Source organism: Falco naumanni, chromosome 5 (genome assembly GCF_017639655.2).
Source record: "Falco naumanni isolate bFalNau1 chromosome 5, bFalNau1.pat, whole genome shotgun sequence".
Lineage (NCBI taxonomy): Eukaryota > Metazoa > Chordata > Aves > Falconiformes > Falconidae > Falco > Falco naumanni.
This window is the reverse complement of record NC_054058.1, coordinates 57,392,912-57,415,019: the sequence shown is the minus strand read 5'-3', so window position 1 is coordinate 57,415,019 and position 22,108 is coordinate 57,392,912. Positions and strand designations below refer to the sequence as shown.

At 40.0% G+C, this 22,108-nt stretch overlaps 1 protein-coding gene across 6 annotated transcripts in view; it reads right to left on the bottom strand.

The window, feature by feature from the left end:
- The window catches only part of CNOT2 (CCR4-NOT transcription complex subunit 2), a 91,246-nt gene extending 70,015 nt beyond the window's left edge, over positions 1-21,231 (bottom strand). For 4 of the 6 annotated variants that reach the window (XM_040593946.1, XM_040593945.1, XM_040593950.1 and 1 more), the window contains exon 1: positions 20,993-21,069. The gene's annotated coding sequence lies outside the window, so the exon portion shown is untranslated. Of the gene's footprint in view, positions 1-20,043; positions 20,324-20,992 lie in introns of those variants that run through there. The other 2 variants (XM_040593953.1, XM_040593949.1) reach the window with 2 other exon arrangements.
- Between the last annotated feature and the right edge of the window lie 877 nt (positions 21,232-22,108).

Below are 22,108 nucleotides of genomic sequence, written 5' to 3'. Positions count from 1 at the left end.
ACTGAAAATGCGGACTTTATTGCTTACTTTTCAACACTGGGCAACAGATAACTTAAAACATATGTCTTTGCAGAGTACCTATAATTATCAAGCAAAAATACAAAAATCTAATTGCAAAAAGTACGGCTATAATTACTCCTTCTAAGGCTCATCCAGATTTTACATTCCTTTTATAGGAAAGACAAGGTAGCACTGTCAATTAACTAATTGGCACATCTCTTCCAGCTGATCAGTGTCCAGGTTATTTTGTCTTTGATTAGAAAAATCATCTTTATTCCTGGACAGTAAATCCAAAGTACCTAGGAACAACATGAAGCTTACTCATTTCCTCTTTCATAAACACGATCAATTCTCAAGTCAGAAAACTATTCAGCCTTTTGCTCTTTAAATTGGAAGAGCTAAATAGCAAACTTTTCTTTTGATGTATTGCAGATGACAATGCAAGAACTCATTAGGTCAAATTATTGCTTCAGTATTGTCTATGCCACTCCACACTTTTAATCTGTTGACAGACCAGAGCAGTAATTCCACTCATCAGTTCTTAAGCCACTAGTAGTATTTAGAAGACAGATGAAGAAAAAAGCTCCCTTTCTGAAGTACGCACAGATATGTCTGAAAGCATAAAGGATCTTGTAATTAAAAATAAGTCATTACACAGGCAATCTTATAAATAGAGCCATATAGAGCACTGCTTTGATTATTTTACAATATATTAAGAACCATTCTTCTAAAGGAAGGTACATTAGAATGCTTAAGGCTTTACATCAAATTTCAGTATTACAAATGTTACTATGTATGCTAAACCCTTCTCCTGCAGTATTTAAAATTAATTAAGCTTCTAGGAATGAGTATCCAGAGATGATCTTGACTAACTATATGTAATTAAGATTAAAAGATATGTATGCATAATAAAACATTCAAAAAGTGTTCCAAAGTCAATGCTAGCGATAATGATATTTACATGGATTTAAATATAAAAATATATATTTGTATTAAGTCTTCCCAATAGTATCATCCTCAGGCTGCCTCATATTCAAATTTTTCTTGCTACACATTTGCTGGCCTTTCGTCCCTTAAAAATAGCTCCTGTAACAATACAACAAAAGTATTTTAAAATCTTCCATGACAAATCAATTGAAAAATATTATTTGTATAATCTCTGCTCTTGTACATACCTGGACTTCCGAGTAAGTCCTAAGTTACAATATCAATACGCAAAACAACTTTTTGGAAAGTTCAATACATTCTCATAATAAATTATTTGAATAAAGCATAAAAGAACACTTTATGTTTAGATGACAGGATTATTAAATATTAGGTCTCTTTTAGAGTTTACTTTGAGTTGAATTGGACATGCCCTATATCCATTTTCACTTGCTTCTGACGAGAACATAAAGAGCAACTGAGACAAGGGGAAAAACCCCAAAGGTCTCAGACAGTACCACTTGAACACCAAAAGCAACAGATAAGTAAAATGACGCTAACAGTTTTATAAAAAGATTGACAATGAGAATTAATGTCATACAAGTTAGTCTACTTTTCCTTCCTTTGCATACTATCAATGAGCCTCTAAAGCTAAAATTTTTCACTAAATATTTGTTAGTACAGAATAGTTAGAACAGACCTTAACCAGCTGAGAGTAATAACACAAACAAAATTTATGGGGAATTGTTAGCATATTTTGCTACTACACAAAAGGGCAAATCCCAGTTTTATGTTCTTTACTGAATGGCATAGGTTCCCTCCTTCATTCCCTCCCTATGGATAGAATGCAAGGAATTCAGCTTCTGTTTACCTATTTAAAGTTTGAGAAGTGAGACAAACAACTTACTACAAAAACTGTTACTTGTAGAGAACTAAATTCTATAAGCCTATTATAACAGATACTCAGCCTACTGCAGCCAAAAGCCAGGACTTGCTACTAGAAAGCCAGAAGGTCTGGCTCCTGGAAACAGACACAATTAAAGACGAAGAGAAGTAATTTGAATGTTAGGAAAATATCAGAAAGCTACCTTTGGATAAGACAGGCATACAGATAAAACCAGAACAAAAACAAAATTAAAAAAAACCAGAGGAACGCAAGACAACAGATTTGAAGCTTCTTCCCCATAAAGTTTATTTTACCATAACTCAATTTGTAGATTTGTCCCAATCAACCTTTTCTGTTTTGGGTTAGTAGCTTATCAAGTGAATTTTGTAAAAAAGTAATAGTGACATGGAAAACAACAGGACTTTCTACACATTTGCCTACTGACATGATACTCACCTTTAAGTAGGCATCAAAGCAGAGGAAAAATGCAGAGGTTATTCTGGAAATACTGCACAAAAGTATAATGGCTACAAACAGTTACAGGAAAAGGCACCCTATACAGAAAAGTATCTTGGACTTCACCTCAACTTGGGCAATTTCAAATGGATACTCCATGAAGTATCATATTACTCGCATCATGAACAGACCGTACATCTTACTTCAATGACACATTTAAATTAGTTGGAAAGCCAGGATCTTCCTCCATCTATGAAACATTCCATCTCTCACCTCCAAAACCTAATTTTGTGAGAAGGACCAAGAACAGCAATAGCTTCCTAGATGACATTTAAGCTGGACAAAAGCCCAGCAAACTACCTGAAATATCTCTTTAGAAACTTGTTCCCATCTCTCCCTGATGTAGCAGTTCTCTTTAATTCAGCTGCCTTGCTGGAAATCAGAGATAATTGTTAGAGCCTGAGGCAGTGCTTGCAAGCCTGTCTAGCAATGAACAGTGAAAAACAACTTCCCAGATTTATCAGAGCAGAGTTTGCCAACCAACTTCTCCACTGGTTCTCACAGCAACTTTGTAGCCAGTTTAAAGACTGGCAGGATCTCCTGTTTATTTCCTCATTTCCCTGTCACACAGGTACCTGGGCTGGCAGGCCGTTGTTTGCCAGGAAGCTTTTATGAATGAAGGAAAAAAAAGGAAGCAGAAAGTGCTTTGTGGCAGTGATGATTATAAATAGTCTGCTCAGATATGGCTCTATCAAAGCTATTGCTCTGCAGGTGACATTTCACTCAGAAGGCTGACACCACAGAAGTAAAGCAGAACAGGTTTAGACCATTCTTCCCTAATCTCTTTCTAGGGGAAGCCAGCACCTTGCATAAACAGTTTCTCTCTCTTGCTTCCGTGAGAGAAAAACATGACACTGTCCTGAACAGCCCATGTAGTCCCAGACCTTCATTGCTTTTTACATTCCCACAATTCTTCTAAAATCTCTCCATCTAATGCTTTTCACTTCCTATACAAAACACCTTTTTCAGGCTATAAATGGTAAGACTGGCATTTTCCAAGGAAGGCAGAGATATAAAAATAATTCTAAGAGACAGAGCTTATTCCTCAGTGTCTTTGGAATGGTAAGCTGCAAGGCCAGCTGCAAAGAAACAGAGAAGTCATATAAACAAAGAACAGTTTAATGACTTCTGCTTTATAAACCCTTAAACAGCACTCCAGGGGACACCCTCCTAGAGTCTTGTATGGTACGTTTAGCAAATACTAGATCAGATACCTGTCCCCAAAACAGGAGATCCAGAATCAGCTGTCCCTCTCCTAACTCAGCAACAGCAGGGAAATCCCTGGATCTGGACATTTACTTTCCGTAAGAACCCTGTGGGAAGGTCCTTGGAGCTAAATGAGGAAAGCTAGACCTAATGCTTAAGCAACATCCCTGTTAACCCTTTAACAGATTCATTATTTACTTAAAGGGATAACAGAGACATTACTTAGGAAGTCCATCAGGTAGTTTTAAGCATCCCAATAATCCAAAGTGTTTGCTTAACAAATGTGACCTTGACAATAGAAGACACTACTGTCAGTCTCCTATCTGGACACAAGCTAAAGATATTTTTAAGTGGATATCATGCTTTTTACATTTACGCCTCCTGGTGACATTCTGATCTTGAGGTCAGGATCAGAGTCCTCTGCAACAGCTAGTGATATCACAGGCACTTCTCTGCACCATATTAGACGTGGGATTTGTTACATGTCAGGAGGACAAAAATTTTGTTAACTTGGATTAATGAAAGTGACACTGTGGGTTTGAGGTACCTTTCAATATGCAATCCCAAATTTTATTTTTCCCATAACAAGGTTCTATAAGGAAGTTCACTTGAGAACTGTTTACTAAGTCGTGCAAGAATGCAAAATGTAGCAAAGCCACAATCTCAGGTTATATTATCCCTCAAAAAAAAAACCACCTATGTAAAAAACCAAATGCCCTATTTTGTAACATATACCTGATGGCATAAAAGTTTGGAGATTGCAACTCCTATTTGTAAATTAAGAGTAAACATATTCTTTTCACTACAGAATTAAAATATACAAAAATTCCAGAAATCTCTATAGACCTCCCTGTAACAAGAAGAAAAAAATAAAATTTCATCTCACTCTTAAATCTATTACCTGCAATATTGAGAAACTATAGGTTTTAATACTGAAATTAAATCCAGCAAGGCCGATGCTTAACACAAAGAAATTTCACTTTTTAAAAGAACTGGCCTTTCAAGAATCTTCAAAACTGCATGAAACTTAAAAGTTTTAACTAAAGTATGAAAGATCCTCGTCTTTTCTAATTAGCACAGTTACCATTTAATGTCATTTGGTATGGCTCCAGTGTAAAAAAATCCTTTAAGAAAAAGTTTTCAATTAAATACAATTAACCCACTCATACTTTTCTTTCAGAGTAAAGGGTTCCTAAATTATGACCAAACATCCCAAGATAAAAGCCTAAATGAAAGAAACTGTTTCAGTAGTTTACTCCTTTGAAGTGCACCATGATTAACATGTGTCAGTTACATGATGTATATGGAAGCAATATACTTCTCCCACCCTAATGGAGGCTCCCTTAACAACTTCCATATCTTAACTCTTTTCAGAAAATTAGACATATTTTTTTTACTATTATATTTTACTGATCAGAACTTTTTTAAAAAAAGGTTTTCACAGTACATGTTTACCTTAAGTCCATCAGTATCAAGCAGATTTCTACAGTTGTAAAATCGAATAACCAATTTAAAGGACAAACACATCACAAAGAAATTTGAACACTATGAAAACTCAATGATTCTTGAGTAAATTAAATACTTGACCTGACACAGACAAAAGTTCAATTTGAAAAAAAAACTTCAAAAAACCTGGAAGGCAGTGCAGCCTGACTGAGAAATTTGTTAGGACACAGGAACTGGTGACCAGAACTCTACCTCATATTCTACAGAGGTTTTTATAAGCAAGGTCAGTACGTTGGGCTAACTTCATACTGTTAGCATGGTGGACTGATAAAGGCTTTTCCACAATAACTCTTAAAAACAAGCACAAAATTAGAGGACATCAAGTCATTAACTAAGCAAAAATTACACAGCTTGCAAACTTTTTGTTCTGCATATTCTACACCTAATCCAATTTATACTGTTCAGATTCTCTAAAACTAAGAACAAAACTGGAAGTTAAAACATCTTTTGTCAAAACCAGCAGTGATTTATATATCTGCGTGTGAAGGGGGATGCACACGTTAAGGGTCTGCAAAATTAACAAATCTGTACTAACACTACATGCCATTGTAAACTATACATTAAAATTTTTTCAGTTTCCAGCCAAAAGAATCTTAACAATTTTTATAAACTATAGACTCTGGTTTCCCAGACAAAGGCTTAAAGAGGAAAGATCCCAGAGGCACTATGCCTGAGGAGCAAGCAGTAAGAAGCTAGTGAAGAGCTGGCAAACAAACCATAATTCAATACAGGCCCTTCACCGGGGACAAACACCACAACACAGGCCTGATGGAGAGGGGAGAAGAAAGCATGAGTCCAGAACTGATCCCTTACAGGAAAATGCACTAACCACATTCTCATTCGTGATCTCAATAAACACTACTCACACAGGCACATGGAGGCAGTCTTCAAAAAAAATGCATAATCCTGTAGGGATTCTACTGACTATACATTGTTACATGCTGGCTGGTTTGTGGGGCTGTGTTGGTTTTTTTAAAAAAAAAAAATTACCCGAGGGTTTCACAGTTGTTAATACATTATACTGTAATTGCTACAGAGATACAAGATTTACTTAGGTTCTTACACTTTAGTACAAGCCTAGCATCACTACTGCCTATTTACATTGGAAGAGTTTTACCAAAACCCTGGGTTACAGGCAAAAAACAAGACCTGCAAGGAAAAAAAAATTAAAAAAAATATATCTCTACATGGAAATAGAAGCATAAAGCGGTAAAGTTTTCCTCCAGCAACTCACAATGCCATGGCTACACATTTTAAGTCCATCCTAGTGAAAATTACTGATTGTTCATTATCTGCAGCATATCTGCATATTGCCAGTAGTGTGAAAAGGAGGAAAATGGTACAGCAGCACTTAAGCTGACTGTATGATCTGTTATACACATTACAGTATCAAACGTACTCTCTTCAGTTATGCTGAACAGTGAACAACAGCTCATTTCTGGTATATTCATGTGTTTTCAAGGATACATAAGAAGTGATTCCATTTCTTTCCCTGGACTTCCAAAGTCCTAGAGGTCTACCTTTTGGCCAGCTGAAGTCAGAAAAGAGAAACTTCACCTCAAGCATTAAGTGGAGGAAGATACTGGGATAAATGTGGAACTTAAATTGACACTGAAAGATTTATAGCTGAGTCTGGGTATTAATTGTCTCACCTGTACAATACAAAGAAGAGGAGAAAACAACTCATATACTACTTGAATAGACACCTTTATTATTTTCAAGATATTTCTAACATAGGTGAACACACCAAATACAATTAAAACCTTCACCCCACTCAAGAACATCCACTCTTCTTGTAGCAAAAACTTGCTCTTTAATTGCTTCACCCTTTTTCCTTACTACACAACGCTCTCAAACCCTTACAACTAAAGCATCTTCATTTACAATACAAACTTTTTTTTAATGTAGCAACGGTAGTCATTCCATAACTATGAAGTTACAGCTAAGCTCTGCTTTCCACTCCATTTTCCTAAATAAATAAGTAATCTTCCCATTGATACAACTTCCCTCAAGTGAACCTTCTTGTCAGAGAAAAAAAAAAAAAAAAAAAAAAAGAGTGTGCAAAAATACCTTTTCTAAGCATTTAATTCCATTAATAAATCCCAAACTGCCATTTTCAAAAGAAATCTTGGGCAGGTAACTCACTTTGAAAACCGTATCGTGCTTTGAAGCTAGGAATTATGAAAACAATCCTGTAATTTCAGGTTTAACCATCACTTCTAGACTAACCGTTTTCCAGAAATTTTCTACAGCTCTTCTTATACTCTATATTCAGAGAGCTGCACAATAAACTGCATGCACTTGAAATGCACTTTAATCTGGGTCTTGTTTAAAATTACCTTCAAATGTGTTATTTGGGAAGAAGGAAAAAGCTATGAAAACATACAGATTCATTTTTACTTTTAAGAGCAACTTATATTGTTCCAGACAGCATAGGCAGTAATACTGTGTTGGATAATTTTTGTCATTGCTTTTAAGACCCCATATTCATTCACTTGGCCAAATTACAGAATACACAAACCTTTTATGCCCAAATACCTCCCTCAATGAACTTTCAGGCCAAACTGATTAATTTTATTTTTTTTTTAAAGTAGCTAAGATAGTTTAATAATTTCTGGATGTTTTTGAACAAGAAAATACCCTCCTCCTGCTGAAAACATTTTAAAATATCTCATCTGTTGGAATGCTCTAGTATTGAAAGCTGTGCAACACTCACAAGCAGGGCATGTCCTTATCTTAGGAAGGCACTGTGTACCATCACAAGGAATACATGCTCAAGTCTGCTTCGGTTGTAAGGCTCTGCAACACTCACATGCTACACTGAGATCCTACAGTATTCCACAATTTCTCTCAGCCTTTCCATAACACATTTCACCTTCTTGCATGAGACCTCTGTGTGACAGTGTGGATGTAAGCCCAGCTGCAGAGTAGTTAAGGACTCTTCATCCCAGGACTGAGAAATACTTTAATTCTCTTGAAAATCAGTTGGGTGCCATCAGGAGAATAGCTAGGACACAGGGGAGGAGGAAACCAGAAGAGGAATTAAGACTTCACAACAGGAACAGAAAGAGAAACTGCAGAGAGAAAGAGACAGACATGTAAGATGCTGATGGGAAAGCGGACAGTCCCAAAGAGTCCCACTACAGCATACAGAGCTTCAGACCAGGATCCACCATTTCTGGATTTCCTCATTCTTTTGGTGTGCAGTCAATGGAACAGGGACCACTGTCAAGATCTACCTCTATCCTCTTCTAATTAATGATGCAGAGACTATAGAAAGAAAGCAGTATGTCTAGCTAATGTTTAAATGTCACAAAACTAACTTTATGCCTGTCTCACGGTTTGTCTTTTTTTTTTTTTTTTTTTTTTAATGATGGGGGGAGCCACACAGATTTTCACAAGTGCCTTCTGCTTGAAATATTTCAAGAGTCTATGCAGAAGCATTAACCATTCACAGCTGCAAATTAAATGAAAGATATTTCTGTTATGAAATATTAAGGCAATGCCTCAATTTCTCTATTTGTAATGCATGGCTGTCACCTCAGTGAGGCAATATAAATACATAATTTCTTGAAAACCATATTATACAGCACTTCCATAACATTGTAATGAAGAAATTGGGGAGACAACATTAATGCGGAATTTACTTACAATTTTACATAGCATGATCTGAACAATGGATTAAAAAAGAAAAACCTCAGTGAGCAAACACCATGCATCCTGTCTAACAAATGAGACCAGAGTCCCCTGGGAAAAACACCATTTGATCAAAAACCTATGTAACAGTGATATGCAGATGAAACCCGACTTAAGACAGGAAGGAAAACCTTCATTCAAGCATTTCTTAAATTCTGATTTCCTTGAGTTTGCATTTTTAACAGTTATTGAAGCAGGGGGTTATGTAGTGACTGAGGGAGGGGTTTGTTTGTAACAAAACTTCAAATGCTCATATAAACGGTGACCTACATCCCTCTCAGTTTATGAACTGAAAATGAGACAAGCTAATGACATAGCAATAGAAAGACTACCTGACTGTTCTTCCTGCTGATTAATCCAAAACTTCGCTTTTCAATCTTAAATCGATGGGGAAGCAAAAAAACAGTGGAAAGAATAGATGGAAAAAAAAAAAAAAAAAAGTAAGAAAAGTACAGGGATAAAAAACCCCCCAAGCCGTAAGAATGCATAGAAGTAGAAAAAGGAGGCATTCTGGGAGCACAGGAGATAAAATAAGGCTAGCTAAAGCATTCTGTATTTATCTAAAGCTACATTTTCAGATAAAAATTAATTTCACAGCATTATGTGCCTATACTAACACTGGGAATGCCTTCATCACTTGATGGAACTTAGCTGCTCCTCCCTAGTTTTACACAGAGAAAGTCTGAGTTAGGCTACTAAGTGGGGGGAAAAAATTGAACTTTTAATAGTCAAAATTTCAAAGCATATTTGATATTACAAGAAAATGTAAGGAAATTATTACAAAATGAATATGTGAGGAATATGACTACCACAGCAGTGCTGCATAGATTTTTATCACTCTCACTTCATATATCAACCCTGAATTTAGATCACCTCCTCATAACAGATGTGTAATTACAAGGTATCACTAGAAGTCTCACTCTTACTCAAGAGACATTTTTCCATTAGTACTCTAGCCATTTGTAATTCTGATTTTTTTGCCTATTTTATTTTGCCAGTTTGACAGCATTCACAGAGGTCAGACTGCTGACAGGAGCAGGACCTGGTAAGGTTTCCAGTGAATGACACAACCTTGCTGTGGAACCCAGTCCAAACCTACTCTATCAGCAGCTGTTCATCTTATTCCAAGAAGCACTCTTATCCTGACACTGCTGGACTGTTACCTCCAAGAGAAAAATACTGAGTGGTTCTTCAGAGGAGAGAGGAAAAAAAATAGAAAATCAAAAGAAAAAAGGATAATGTGGGCAGAACCATGGCAGCTGCACTCAAGAGAGAAGAAACACACCACCAAAGGGAATTTTCTTTCAACTAAGGCAAAACTTGATAAGTCTTCTGGGTCTGACACTACAAAGCATGAGGGCAAGACCATTTTCACTTTTTTTTTCCCCCTGTTTCAGTATTAGAGTTTGACACTGACAACTGGATTATTTTAAATGCTCTTCATGCATGACAATTGCAGAAGCTTACCGTCTTAAGTGAAATCTGTCATTCTCTTGCGGTTTTAGATGCTTTCTTCTTTTCCAGTAAAAACAGTAACAGATATTTTAAAGTGTCACTACAATTATTAGTGACTAAGAGTTTTCACAGAAAACATGTTCAAAACCAGAACATCCATACCTCAAAGGATCAAAACATACCCAGACATTTTTATAGCATGCCATGGCAAGGGCAACATTAGAGGGATGTGAGCTCATTCCGACCCTGTACGAGTCAATGAAAAGACTATCCCTTCATTCCATAAGTTGCAAGTCAAGAAGACAGACATTGAATAAACCTGACATAAAATTTCAAAGTTTCACATAATTAAAGAGGAAAGGGGGGGTTACACCATCTTCCACAAATACCTAAATACCTAAAACTTCTCATAAATAGCAAGTTATACAAGTGCAGGTTAAACACACTACGTTCGCAAAATTAAGTTATATTAGCAGGACAATTAAGCATTTAAAGTAAAAAGCAGGTAGTGATTCTTTACACAAAGATAAATAGGAAATTATTTTCCAAAAACGCCCCTCTCCTAACAACCTCCCATGAACCTCGTAATACCAAGTTTCCCGACACAGCCCTGGCTAAAACCAGGCCAAGACTCAGTGATAAAATGCCAACAACCACCAGGGCCTCCTTGATATTAGCAGTCTTCTCTTACTAGTGGACAGACAAACAACAGACAGCCATGGTGAGGAAACTCTGGGATACACTCTTAAAAAAAAGACTGGGCATATAAATGCTGAAATACACAACCAAGGTGTTATTCTTGTATTTGGCTTCCTGGATTACTACTCCAGAAAAAAAAAAAAGAGGAAACAATACCAAACAGAACAGAGGAACATATTTACTACAAAGACATGGCACTTCTCTACAAATGCAGTATTAACTGGTAGGCCAGGCCCAGGCTGACACACCAGGCACAGAACATGGCTTGGCCTGCACAGGCTCCTCCTCTCTGGGATGCTTCCCCCATCCTCACCCTCCAGCTCCTTGCCCCACCTACGGAAAGTGTGTGCCTGCTCCACCGTGGCTAGGGCACAGTCCTGGCCTTTCTATGCAAAGAACACAGCGCTTGGCATGTTCTTTCCTATCTTTCCCCAGACCCCCAGTGCTCCAGCTGTGTCCCAGGGCTCTTTGGAGGGCCCAGAACTGAGAAAAAACACAAAACACTGCTATTCACAAGGCAAAGCTGAGTAACAAAAATTTTGTGTTGGACATCCCGCTCCTTCCCCTCACAAGCATACCCAGCAGCTCCCCAAGAACAGGAGGGATTGTTTCCCGTCACCAGAATAAGGGGATGGTACCCAGAGGTCTTCAAGAAGGGTGGTGCAGTGCTTGCTGGCTTCCCCTCCCCAGTACATAAGCTGGATCAAGAGGGTTTCTTAAGATCCAAAACCGAAGGGAGAAGGCACAGGATGGCAGGCTTGACAGCAGGCAGTCACCTACCCACTCTCCCACTGAACAACCCAAGTCCAACCTAGAAACAAAACCTATCCGTGTAGAAATGGTACATACCTACCTATCTGAATACCTATATATGCTGCTTGCCTCAGGAAGCACAAAGGTAACTCATGCTTTGCCAAGGGTAAACCCTCATACTGAAGGAAGGCCTTCTAGTATCATAAAAAACAAGCTTCACAAATTTTTCAGTCTCTCAGGATGACTTTCATGGTTGACAAGAAGGTCCGAGAGCTGACAGAACTTCCACTGGCTACCCAGAAAGTTCTGGATACCTGACCTAGACACTGCTAGGAAACTGAATAGTCTGAATTGTTCAGATAAAACAATCATTAAAAGCATCTACAAAGTCTCATTTATTCCTAAAGCTGTGACCTAGTGAAGAGATTACCTGTTTGCTTAGTTTTACAAATATCTATTTCTTCAAACCTCAGATGCCTTTGAATTCACTCTTCACTAGCTACAAGATTCCTCAGAGAAAGAGAAGGACCTTGTAAAGCAAAGCACTTGGGTTGTCAGAAAACAATGCTAGAGAAACAGCATAGAAAATTTGTAACAGAACAAACAATGGATGTCTCTGGTTTGACCTCAGATTTTGAGGCTCTCAACTTTTAGTCCTCTACTCTGAAATTTCAGCTGTGCTTCCAACAAAAATATAGCACCTACTTCAAGAAGCAGTGAAAAAATGAGAATTAAGTTACTCTGTAATAAAGCTATAGTTCTCGGTAAATCCAATTTCTGCCTATTAAATTATTTACATGACAAGTTTGTTCTGTACAGATGTCATCCTATCAGCAAGACACAATTCTATTAATAATACTAATAATAATTCTATTAATGTAACATGTTATTTGCAGCCTGAATTCGAAAAGCACAAACTCACATTGAAGAGATCAAAACATTGCTAAGACTACAGCAAGAGGTGTATAACAGGTAAGAGAATAGTATAATTTGATCACGTCACTTAAAATACTGAAAACAAATAAATTAGCTTTGTCTTCAAGCATATTTAAAGTTTGCCCTCAATGGTGTACTAACGCGATTAACATCTTTTCACACGTGCAACATCCACAGACCTTCAGAACTCTCACAGTTACCGTGCAGAGCCAAATTATTTGATAAGTCTCTGAGAAAGTGCAAGTAACTGTGAGCAGGAATCCACCAGGCTTCTTCAAATTAGATAAAAAAATATCTGCTGTACTCTACAGTACTTTCAAACTGTTGTTTTGCTCAGATACGCCAAAATAATACTGTAAAACTCTGCAAATGCAGAGGAGTAACATACCCAACTGTGCAAACAAGATATCTGATATTCCTAAAACACAAGCAAAGTTACTGTTTAGCCATAGACAATGATGGGAAAATATTTCAGATGTAAATACATACAATCAAACATTATGTAGGATATGTTCCACTTCATACTAGTGGGGTGGAAGCCTCTAGGTGCTAACAATACAAGAAGTGTTACATAAGACTATGCACTTAATTTTGTAATGTGCTTCTAAAAATAAGTACTCCACTGGAAGCTGTTGCAGAGCCATGGACAGTTACATCAATGTGCACAAAGAACAATTGCTCAGTTGGAGCAGAATATTAGATTCGATTCAGATTAGCATTCTCCTCTGCCAATCACAAAAAATACTGAACCAACTGAGACTAAGAAAATTAATTTGCATTCATTAAGAAAACACACACACAAACACACTCCTAATCATAAATACAGACATATTCTACGAGCAGAACTAATAAAAACCAGTTTCTTACAGATCTGGTTTTTTGTTTCTTAATACTTCTACCACACCATGATAACCCTCAACTTCCTTCTTTTCCACACCTCTTCATGACTCCCGCTCTCTCTCTCCTCCCTGAGCCAGGGAAAAGAGTAGTGGTGCGCACACTCTGGAAGTCTGCATGTGGCCACAAGCTGCTTGACCAGCCATCATCCTAAAGAATACATACTAGATCAGGTCTGACTATATCTTTTCCAAGAGGGTGTACGAATTTGGACATCCTTCCTTTACCTAGACACAATTCTATAAGGTTTGTAGGACCATAATTTGAGGCTTAAATTCTCTTCCTGATTTAAGTTGCCATATATAAATATAAGTATAAATTAAATGCTTAACTTCTGAGTTAACTCAGAAGTTGGGTTACCTATACACACGACATTTTAAATCTTTATATATACACATAGACATATATACACTCACTGGGGGAAGGGATAGAGAAACCAAACAATCTCATAAATCACTTCCCTGAGAAAAACTGTATCAAAGCTTCCTAGGTATTTGCTTTTTTTTTAAAGCAGTACTAGATACTGTAGAATGAAACCAGCATGCATTTGCCTAGATTAAACTCCGCTCTTCCCTCACTATCCGATTTTCACCGTTCCTCTAATTTTTACCATTTTTTTAAAAAATTACAGTTAACTGCATCATCATGCATCACACTGCTCTTCAAAACAACGATTAATCAATGTTGCTTCCCCTGTTTCTTACAGGTAGAGACATAATACAGGCCATTAAGTGTGTTCTACTATCAGCAGATTTTACTACTGCAGCTTATTAATTTGCAGCCTATGTCATTCCTCTTCAGGCTCCCTGCTAAGTACATTAACACCATGGCCTGTGGACTACACTTAGTCTACCAAGCTTTAAAATACACTTCTAAGTATTTTTGTTTTAAACGCTTGACTCCGCAAACACAGGTATTCACTGGTATAGGTAAGTCCAGCAGTTGTACACTGGAATACACACATGCTGCACTGAAGGGACAGTTAAAGACGCCTGCTCTCAGCAAGTCATTCCTGATTGCCAATCAGACCTACAGTTGGTCATCCCAGTTTTCAAGACTTGTAAAAGTGTTGCTATAAAAATGAATTCAGTCTAGTAGTGTATTTAAGAAAGGGAGGCCTGAAATTGAATCTACAGTGAGGACCCTAAAGGAACTGCCAGATGCTTCAAAAAAGGTCATTTAAACTAAAGGTATGCATCCTTTGGAGACAAGTAAAAGATTAAGATCACAGCTAATATCAACAGTTTGCAAATTCTTAATTAAACTGTTATGGAAATACTACTTGCCATCAACTGTATACTGCTAGTAGTCACAATACACACCTACCTGAGATAAGGGAAGCTCAGAAGAGCTCCAATTTCTGGAAATCTCTGTTACCCTTCCACAAAATTCGGAGTATTTCCTGTGTCATCATAGATATCCCATAGCATACATGTTCCAATATAACTGAAATTCCACAAATTAGGGACAAAACAAATAATACATTTTGCCTCAAAACGTATCATCCTGAAATGCCAAAAAGTTTCCTAAAACACAACCATAAATTAACTCCATATCACAACAGCATAGGAACCTGAATTTACTTCCAACTTCTGCCATGAAATAAAGAGAGATACTGACTTACTTTCATATATAATGCTGATCTTAATTTGATCTTGAAGAATCAACTTATAGAAATGTGCATCTGGATCCAGTAAAAAAGCCAACAACTTCAGATTTCAACATAAGGTACCCTTCTAATTTATGATGATACTTTTGACATGTTGAAAAAGGCACACCACACAATTATGTATCAGTAACAATACCAACATTGCAACAAATTAATCAAATATCTCATATAGAAAGGGTTTTTTTACTGCAAACTGTTTTACAGGTGGATACAATATTGCAAGGTACTTTCAACATTCAGAATTACTCATCACCTCTTCAGTCCTTCGAAAGTTGACAATGCCTACAGCTCTGATTTATTTCTGAAAATCTTGCAGATTTCTACTTCTCCACACCACAAAGCATGGTATAAACTCTCAAGAAGAGAAACTATCTTGTATGCATTTTTTAACCTACTTAGTCTACTTCACAGCTATTTTCCTGCTTTATACTTTTTTTAAAAAAATATATTTATATGCAACAAGTACTTTCTTACTAATTGTTACTACTGAATGATGAAAGATTTCAAGCATATACCTAAGAAGTCCCCTACACAGTAGAGAAACAGAAGGAAGGTTGGCAGACCTTTTTTCCATCATAATTCTCCACCAACACTTCCTTTGCAAGAACAAGTTTTCACAATTAGAACAAAAAACGCATTAAAAATAGTTACAAAGAATAGTCAGTCTACCTCAGACAATGCAAGGTTTTATTATTAGGCTGGAAGGGGAAAAATAGTATTCCAGTGAAGCTTGAAGAAAAAACTCACGCAGTCATACAGACTGTATGACTAGTACACAGTTCACTGACTCAAGCATTAGTTACTTATTTTGCACTAGGACAGCCATCTTCCTACAGTCCTTAGGCAAGAAAAATAATATATTACATTATCATTGTCTGTGTTACGAAGGCAGCCTTAGAAAAACTCATTTGCCAAGAAGTTGCCTACAAATCTAAACATTAACAGTTTATAATTTAAAATAGCTAGCAGTTATTTCAATGTAGTTAGTCATACTGCTTCTTTTTGGCGCCTGGAAACTCCTTGCTATTGTTTTCAAATGTACACATTTAAATTGCAATGAAATTGTTGTGGACATAGAATTCTAAAACATGGAAGGACAAACAATACAACTTCCTACCTCCTGATTTTGGTATAGGACCATTTTGGTGGTTTTAACACTGCCATCTCTAACTATGCATGTTAACTGCTACTGGTATCAAGTTCCAGAAGCCTCAAACCATGCAAGTAAAACACAGGAAAACATGATCCTCTTATTACAGACTAGAACTTGGCTATAAATTGGTTAAATGACTTACCCAGAGTCACCCATCACTTAAGTAGGTAACTCAGAAAGACAGAAAGCATGCTCCAAGTCTTATACTCACGCTTAACCCATTGGATTACTGTCTGCTCAGCAAGAGTAATACAAAGTAGGAGTTTCCATTTTACTTCCCACAAATCCATCAGCATTTCATATTAGTTTTCATTTTAAACAAAATATACCTTTTTACAAATAACTTGACCTCAGCCAACTATATTCAACCATCATGGACCTCAAATGCATAAAAAAATCTAAAGGCAGAACTTTGAAAATGCTTCAGAAGTTCATTAGACTACTCACTGCAGCCAAAAAGTATCCTGAGCAACTTGGCGTACAAGATGATACTTAAAAATACCCCCAAAAAATTATCCCAAATCAGAAGGAAAACAGGAGGAAACAACAGTTTACTTACTAATGAATTTCTGATCAACAACTCTTGCAGTGCAATTCAACAAGAGAAGAGTATGTCTGAGAAAAGTCTCAATTACAATCGAGTTGTAACCTACCAGCATAATCTGAAAGGAATCCTCCTAGGAAATGTAAAGAGTTGTGAAATTAAGCATATTAGCATGCAGAGAGTGGTCAGATGGCAAAGCAAGCAAGTCAAGGGGAAAAAATAATGCAGGCTTTTCTGTAACACTACTGATAACCAATGTGATCTCAAAACAAACTGGAGGGGGGCTCGGAAACCTCTTTCAGCAAGGATCATTTACACCTTTGATTTGGGGCCTCTTACACAACCAGACCAAAAGCTGAGCCAGTAGTACACACTACCACAATATAAATATTCCAATTTCAGCAGAGTATTATAAATGAAAGATAAAAAAATAAATTCAAAGCCATCTGGACATTTTAGGAGGTTTTTTTATTACTATTTTTGCTGATACAAACACAAAAAGATTTAAATTCCTATGTAGAAATCTCTTTCTGACTAGCATAAACCACGTTTGGTGTACAAACACACACCTTCTCTAAAAACAAAATAATTGCATACAATTTTAAACATCTAACTGTGCAATAATTTCATTTGACACAATTCTTCCTACACTGGTATAATGCTCAATAAAAGCATAGTTAGCTGTCAACATACAGCATCCATCCCAAAAACTCTCAGGCAAAGTTAACCACCAACATGCAAGTAGGTGCTTTTAAGTCAATGAGACTACCCACAAACTTTCAGTTGTCCATAGTTCTTACAGGAACCTGGGTCAGGAGACCAATGCAACACACACATAAGCACAGAACATACGTGCTTTGAGAAAAAAAAATAAAAAAGAGAAAAAAAAGGCCATGTCTTTGCAGGAAACAACTTAAACAGGTTTTTTTAATTGCTCAATACAGTGCATCTGAGACATCAGGACAACGTTCAAGTAAAAATATTCACAGATATCTGTTTTGTAGAAGAATGTTCATATACAATTTTTATTTACTTATACCTCAAAAGTCTAGATGCAGCAAAGTTAGGTTAACTTGAACTTCTTGGCTCTTGACAACAAGCACTGTAATTCATGTATACACCATATCAATAATTTTTAAAAAATAAGAAAGATTGTATCATTTGTGAGCAATCATTTTAATGTGTCAAAAAAAATATTTTTACTTACTATGGCACTGTACTTTCATATAATCTGGCACAGTTTTCTATCTAAGCTAACATTTAGAAACACACACAAATGCAGCAAGTATTTTGCCAAGAATTCATGATTATTTTTAAGAACACCATTTTTAAAATGCCTTTAAAAAAATCTGTATTCATGCATATTATAGCTTTAAGGAAAGACACAACAAAAAACATTAAATCCAAGAATTTACTTACTTTAGAACAAAATTCTGTACTTGGAACCTTAGGTGCACTTTCTATACTACCTCATAACAAAACAAACAATTCGTTTCTCAAGTTTCCAGATCAAGTCAGAAAGCCAGGTGCAAGAAACCCCTATTTGAATCCAACTGCAGTGTATCTTTAAGTTCTATTAACTTCTGGAGTCAATAGCAAGGAAGCATAAGATATTTTTGAATAAACAAAGTTATAATAATACAGGACTGCTTTAAATCTATAATGAGGTTACAGCTTTGCAATTACTACACAACAGACAGACCATTACACCAACACAAAAATAAGTAAATTTTTTTTTAAAGCCACAGCAGAGGCTGAAAGTGCAATAATGTTTCTGATTTCAGTCCTAACCTCTTATCTAGACAGAAATGCATTTGAAAGCATAGATAATACAGCAGAAATACTTCCTGAGAGCTACTGTTCCACTGCAGGCCCAAACAACTTTCATGCAGAAGGACTGAGGTACAGACAGACCAAGATCTTCAGGTGCAAACAGCCACTTATGGGACCAGTTTTTAGCATGAAACTTCAGGACATGCTAACTGCCCTTTTTCCCACTGAATACCAATTTTCTAAAGTTAGATTACCTTAAAGAGAATACTAATCAAATTTATACATTCCATGATATTTTTATTATTTTGATTTCTTAGCCAAGGGCTCTTGATTTCATTTGTTGGTAGAACTGACACACAAATGTTTACAATAGCAATGACTATTTTGACACCAATATGAAAGTTTCTAGAAGAGACTTGTAGACAAGGTTTATCTACTACTACACTCTTAGCTTTATCAACAGCTTCCTGAAAGTGAAACGGAAACACACTTGCAAGTCAAGTCAGTCAGCTCATGATAGCAAGTATTCAAAACCCTTCCTAAAATCAGAAGCATTCGACACCTTGCAGTTTAGCATGCCAGCTGAATTCTCAACATAAACAACAGTGAAATTTGGGGGAAACAAACAAAAAAAACCCACCCCAAAAAAAGGCACTGGACACATACATTGTCTTCAAGATCACAACACTGGATCTAGTAAGTTGTGTTCTATTAACATGCCACAATAAGAGAACTCAAAGTACATCAACACACTCAGAGCAATTCTTCCAGGTCCAAAGAAAGATGCCTTTGCAATATAAACTTAAACAATTATTTCACTCTTGCAGGTCTATACAAGTCTTAACAGTCTGAAACACATCCAAGTTTCCAGAAACACAAAGGTTTCCACTTAACTGATGTGACAGCAGGTTTGATCATCTCAAACTCCCTTCCCCCAGCTGAAGCGTTAAGACTAGCAGCCAGTCACCAGCGCCAGATGTTACTGCCGTGCAAGCACACAGGAATGTCTCCTTCACACACAAGTCTCACACACACACATATATACAAGAAAGAGACACAAAAAGTTCTTGTCTTCCCCTGGGGATAAAACAGCACAAAGTTGGAAACAAGTTTTTCCCCCGATAAAACAGACTTACAGCAGAAATGAAAACATGCTTGTGTTAGATGTGGATCAGCACCAGAAGCTGCTGATCCACATCTAACACAAGATTGTTTCCATTTTCTCATATTACAAAACCTCCAAAACAAAGTAACTTCACAAAAAAACCCAACCCAAAAGAGAAATGCTAAATCTAGAATACCTGTAAGCAAATCCTCGTTTCCGCCAGGATCACGCATACACTAACTACAGCGTAAACACTGCCTCCTGCACCCTTCCCCGCTGCTCCAGTGTCCCCCTCTCATCCCCGAACTGTCATCCCTGCCCGTACCTGCGCGCTCCCCCCGGGGCCAGGTTCAAGCCGAAGCTTCAAACGGCCGCCGCGGCGGGCAGGGGAAGGCCGGCTCCTTCCTCGGGGGCAGCGCTCGGGAAAGCGGCTCGGCCCGTTTCAAGTTTGTTTTACAAACACGTCCGAGGGAAAACCAGAACCGATTTATACACCACCTTAACCGCCACCAGGAGGAGAGCGAAAAGACGCAGGCGAAAAAAATATTTTTCTAAAGCCAGCCAGCAGTGCCCCGTCCAACTCCCTCTCTGCACCCCCGGCCTTCCCGGGGGCCGGCGGCGCAGGCCGCAAGGCCACCCCGGCAAAGCGCGCAGCCCGGCGGCGCCCGGGAGCGGGGCCGGCGGCAGCCCCGGCCGCGGGTGGCAGGTTTCGCTGCCCCAGCACCGGGCCCGGGGGAAGGCGGCGGGCGGGGGCCAGGCGGCCGCGCACGGCCGCCGCAGCGCGGAGACAGGCTCGGCGGGAGGGGGGGGCCGGGGAAGCAGCCACCGCTAGGCCCGGGGCCGGGCTGGGGCAGGCGGCGAGGCGGCGGCGGGAAGGAGCCGTCCCGGGCGGGCCGAGCGGGCCGCGGGCCGAGCTGCCAGTGGCGGCCGCGGAGGATGCGGGGCCCAGGCACCGCTGGGCCGCGGCCTCGGCCTCAGCCGGCCCCGGAGCGGCGCCCGGCGGCCGCCGCCGCCCGCGGCCGCGGAGGAGGACGGGGGGCGCCGGGCCGGGTCGGGCCTGCGGCTGCGCTCCCGGCTCGGGCGCCGCGCGTCCCCCCCGCTCCCCCTCGGAGACAAAAGCAAACGGAAACCCGGCGGGACGGCCCCGCACCCGCAGGGCTCCGCCACGGGCCGCGCCACCGCCCGGCCCTCCCTCATCGGCCCGCGGCCGAGACAACGACGGGGCCCGGGCCGGCGGCGGGGGCCGGGGAGGGGGCGGCCGGGGCCGGACTCACCGCATGAATTTTCTTGTCCCGCGGATCCAAGATGGCTGAGTATCCAGCACGGAGGATGCTGGGGGAGCAACCTTTACCCTCTGACCCGGCCGCCGCCGCCGTGACCCCGCCGCCGCTCGGCCCGGCAGCCAGCGCTGAGGGGCGGGGGCATGCGCCGCCGCACGGCCTGGCCTGGCGCGACGCGGAGCTGAGCGGCCCCGCAGGGAGCAGCGCGGAGAGGCAGAGGGGGACGGGCAGGAGGAAGAAGAAGGAGCTGTGAGGCTCGCTCCGCTGCGCTTCCTCCGCCTCCCGCGGGAGACGCGGCCCAGCGCTTTGGGCCGGGCCCGCGGCGGGGCTCGTAGGCCGCGGGGCTGCGGGGCCTGGCCGCGCGCCGTGGGCCTAGGGCGGCCGGCGGCGTCGGCGCTGACAGAGGCGCTGCTGACCGGGGGCGCGCGGGTTTGACGCTGCGGGCGACAGCGCCTGGCCCCATTTTGTGAGGGGAGAGGGCGGCCCGGGTGCGCAGGCTGGGTGCGCCGGGCCAGGCCGAGCCAGGCGCGGGGTGCGGGAAAGAGCAGGGGCCAGGCACAGCAGGGCTTCCCGGGCCGCCTTTCACCCTGCAGGGGTATCAGCCCCCGGGGGTACCGGGGAGGCTGTGGAGACCTACCCCAGGCGGACTCAACTGCCCCGAGAAGCGCCCCAGCATCCGGAGGGGGTGGGTGCCCCATCTGCTGTGGCCCCGAGCTGTCAGCTCTGTCTGGGTGACAGAGCGCGGAAGGAATGGCCTGGCCTTGCCATAGCTGTGCGTTAGCCTGCAGAGGATCTAGGTCAGGAGCTGCCATCCTGCTTGGGTACATTGTGTGAAAGTTTGTATTTTCTGTTAGTGAGGCAGCAGTAGGCAGGCAGGCCCTGCTATCCCCTTTGTTATTAAAATGGAAAAGCATTGCCAAGATGACAGAACTGTATTTATATATTTTTTTTTAATTTCTCAACTCTGAAAACACGTATGCTACAACAGTGGCTCAAGTACAGCACATGTACACAAAACATAATGCAAATAATCCCCTTGAATTCAATGAGACTATCAATGGTACAAAAGCTAAGCCTGTGTGCAAGTGTTTACCTGACCAAGGCCACTGT